Genomic DNA, 4,077 nt, shown 5'->3' with positions numbered 1-4,077 from the left:
GTCTTGTCTTTTTGTGTGAGGTCTGACCACGGCCCACGCCTAGCTGGGCACGACCCTGTGGTCAACTTCTGTTTTCTTGTTTTTGTCTTGGGAGATGCTGTCGAGGGTTCGGGTATGTCACGTTATTACTTCTTCTTTTATTTATGTTGGTTTTTGACTGCTTATTTGTCCCTTTTGTTCTTTTAAGCTCATTTGGTCCTGTAAATTCAAAAGGAAGAAAGAAACACGCTTTTTCCAACATTAGTACTAAAAAAAGGGTTGGTTTTATGCCTCTATTGATTTAATTTATATGTTGCATTTTGTACACATCAAATGCCACCACACTTGAATCTTTGCTTGTGCTCAAGCAAAACTCTTTAAATGTGGGTTATACACCCAAATGGAATAGGTAGAGAAGAAGTTTTGTAGCTTATCTTGAGTGTCGGGAATCCAAGATCTTTATTTAATTTTGTTTTTATTTTATTTACAATCCTATTCGTCATGATTTATTTAGAATAACTTGTTAAGAAAAAATATTTATTTGGGCATAACATGCCTCTTTAAAATTCTATTTATTTATATACAAGTTCACATTCCTCACGGGAGATCACTCAACACTCAGCCGAAGGTGTATTTTTGTGATAACACTCGATTCCGGCATGGAACTTACATCTACCATATGCTTACCAATCAATCAAACCTCCTCCTTTTTAACTATAAACCGTTGTAAACATCAAGAGGACTTTAGAAAGGGTTAGGCTTGGGCTAAGGGATGGTGGTTTTTGGGTTAGTAGTTAGCGAAATGGCGAAAAGCGTAAAAAGCGTCGGTTGTCGTAAATCTTTTTTTGTTTTTGTTACATTTATTCAAACTAAGCATATTTAAACAAGATTTTTGAGGAACTTGTTTGGTTATTCTCTATTTTTTGTCACAAGATAACCGAGCTTTTCACTAAAACAAATGGTTTGAAAGGAAAAAAAGGTTTTGGTGGGTAATGGGTGTTTGTTTTACGGGTTTTTGAAATGAAAAGGTTTAGACTCAAAGGGGTTAACTAGGGGGATTTTAGGTAGGGGAGAAAAAGAAAGGAAACAACGGTTTTGAAAAAAAAAAATAGTTCTAATGCCTCCATCATTTACTTACTTGGGTTCAAGTTGGTAAGGATCAGGAATGTATCATCTTGGCAAGTTCTAGAGTCGTAAGAACCAAGCGGCTACTCACACAAAAAAATGAAAATGAGCATTTAGTTTAAAGATGTATGCATGTATGCTCGATAAAGGCTCAAAACTCACTTATTGTGGGAATGAGTTTATAGTGTGAACAAGTATATATAATGAATATTTAAAAAGATTTGTCATGCTTTTTTATAATTTTCTTATTTGGTTCTTTTTATCACGACGCTATCGTTTGTAAATTTGTAAAAACATAACCTTTTTAGAACTTATTATTCCCAAATTAAACCAAGAAAAGTAAAAAAATGAAAAATTTTAAAAAGATTTGGGGTGATTAGCGGTTTCAATACGAGGTTTGTGTAAGGCTTGTTATTAGGACTAGCAAGATTCAAGGTTTTAGCTCCCCCCCCCACACACACACACTTAAATTACACATTGTCCTCAATGTGTCCAAAAATAAGTTTTTAGGTTGATTCGAATGTGTAAAAGCATGTTAAAAACAAGTTTTTATGTTACTGGGCACCTTGCCATGGGCCCGTGTGGTCCGGGCACGTCCCCGTGGTCAGAGTGCGAGTAACAAAAATGAACAGAAGGCTGACCACGGGATGTGTCCACTGGGCACGGCCTGTGGTCAGTTACCTGACCAAAAGTTTTTCTACAGAGCTTCGGGCACGGGGCGTGTTGGGTTGGGCACGACCCTATGCTGCACATGCTGTGAAGTTGAAAAAGTTGTCGTAAGGCACTGTTTACGTGCATAGGGTGCGGTTTTAACGTCCCTTTGGCAGTTTTCATCTTTTCGAGTGTGCTTTATTCCTGAAAAGTAAGACTAGAATAGAAAAAATAAAAATTAAACAAAAATAACACTAAGGATAGTTACGCGGAATGCCTCCGTGGTGCGCCACGTTTATAAGGGTCCTTGGCTAGACCCAAAGCTCATCATATGTTACCCGAGCGGGATGTCTCGCATCTTGTGTTGCACCGTCGGAGAGCATTATCCAAGCTTGTATCTATGACATCCATGTAGTTGACCGGATCGTCCTCTACTCTTTCTCCAACCCCGAATTTCATCTCCTTGTCTCCAACCCTCAATGTTAACTTCCCATCACTCATGTCTACCATGGCACGAGCGGCGGCGAGGAATGGTCTTCCTAGAATGAGGGGAACTTCGGTGTCTTCTTCCATGTCGAGTATCACAAAGTCGGCCGGAAAGGTAAATTCTCCGACCTTCACCAATAGATTCTCGGTGACACCTTGTGGGTATTTGACAGACCTATCAGCGAGTTGTATGCTCATTTTTGTGGGGTTGGTTTTCCTAGTCCGAGTCGGTCAAACATTGATGCGGGCATAAGATTGATGCTAGCCCCAAGGTCGGCTAGTGCATTTCATATGGGTCATCCCCCAATGGAGCAAGGGATGGTAAAGCTTTCGGGGTCAATTTTCTTTTGTGTGAGTTTGTTGAGGAGTATGGTTGAGCATTGTTCACTTAGGTTAACCAATTGCAAAGTTTCAATCTTTCTTTTGTGGGTAAGGAAGTCTCTCATGAATTTTGAGTATTTTGGCATTTGAGTGAGGACTTATACAAATGGGAGATTAATATGAAATTTCTTTAGTAAGCTTATGAATTTTGTGAATTGCTCATCGGTCTTTTGGCGAAGTAACCGACAGGGGTAGAGTACCGAGGGGTTTTTGGTAGGTTCGGAATTTTGTGGGATAGTTGTTTCTTGGTTGGTTGAGGGTGAGTTTGTGGTTTGGTCAGGTGGATTGTTGTTGGTGGGGGGTAGTGGTATTTCCTCAGGACCTACTTTCCTGTTTCTTAATGTTATGAGGTGTACTTGCGCCTTTGAATTGGTTTCAGTATTGCTAGGTAGTGCACCTTGCGGTCTCTCGGAAAACTTTGGGCTAGTTGGCTTATTTGTTTTTCAATGTTTTGAAAACTAGCTCGTTGGTTTCTAATCTCGGATTCTGTTTGTAGGAACTGATCCGAGTATCTTTTGTCGGTCTCTGAGATGAGGTGTGGTATGAGGTCTTCAAGCCTCTCCCGGCCCCCTTGTTGTTGAGTGAAATTTTGTGACTCATTTCTTGGTTGTGTTGAATGTTTGGTCGTTGATTTTGATTTTGTTGGTCACTACTATTCCCGGGCTCCCTCCAACCAAGGTTAGGGTGGTTACGCCAACCTTGGTTGTAGGTACCCGTTGGAGGACCCGATGGTCTAGGTCGATTATCAATGTAGTTTACCACTTCCGTTTGGTTTTCCAATTCTTTCATACAACTCCAATTTTCATGCGGCCCACCACACTCTTCACAAGCCATAACCGACGCCGTTTTTGTCATTTCTCTTTTTTTTTTTTTTGTTTTTTGAAGATAGGCCCTCAATTTGGGCTTGTAAGGAAGTGTTCTCATCTACTTTATGGGCGCCTGGGGCAATAGACTTTGAGCCTCCGGGGGGTGTGCCATTGAAAATTTTTTTAAGCAATTTCCTCAATTTTATTATAGATTTCATTTGGGCGTCTATTACCTAGGAGTCTCCCAGAGCTTGAGTCGAGTGTTTGTCTCGTGTGTGGCAATAATCCATTATAAAAAGTGGATATTTGTTGCCACCTTGCGATACCATGATGAGGGCATTTCCTCAATAGCTCCTTGAATCTTTCCCAAGTTTCATATAAGGATTCCCCGTCCTCTTGTGAACATGTATTTATTTAGGTCATTAATTTAGCGGTTTTAGAGGGCGAAAAAATACTTATATAGAAATTTTTAGGCAAGTTCATCCCAAGTGTTTACCGATCCACTTAGGAGGGTGTTGAGCCAAGCGTTGGCTAGGTCTTTTAGTGAAAATGGGAAGATTCCGAGGCGGACGACGTAGTTTGATGCTCCGTTGATCCGGAAAGTGTCACATATTTCCAAAAAAGTTGGTAACATGTAAATGGGGATCTT

At 40.3% G+C, this 4,077-nt stretch overlaps 1 non-coding gene across 1 annotated transcript; it reads left to right on the top strand.

Moving 5' to 3' along the window:
• The first annotated feature begins 3,750 nt into the window (after window positions 1-3,750).
• On the top strand, window positions 3,751-3,857 carry LOC118484403. Its single transcript, XR_004873514.1, has one exon. It is a non-coding gene; the product is annotated as a small nucleolar RNA R71 (small nucleolar RNA).
• The last annotated feature ends 220 nt before the right edge of the window (window positions 3,858-4,077 follow it).

This window comes from Helianthus annuus, chromosome 11, assembly GCF_002127325.2.
Source record: "Helianthus annuus cultivar XRQ/B chromosome 11, HanXRQr2.0-SUNRISE, whole genome shotgun sequence".
NCBI classification, from domain to species: Eukaryota; Viridiplantae; Streptophyta; class Magnoliopsida; order Asterales; family Asteraceae; genus Helianthus; species Helianthus annuus.
Note: the sequence above shows the minus strand (reverse complement) of the source record. Positions and strands in the feature narration are given on the sequence as shown.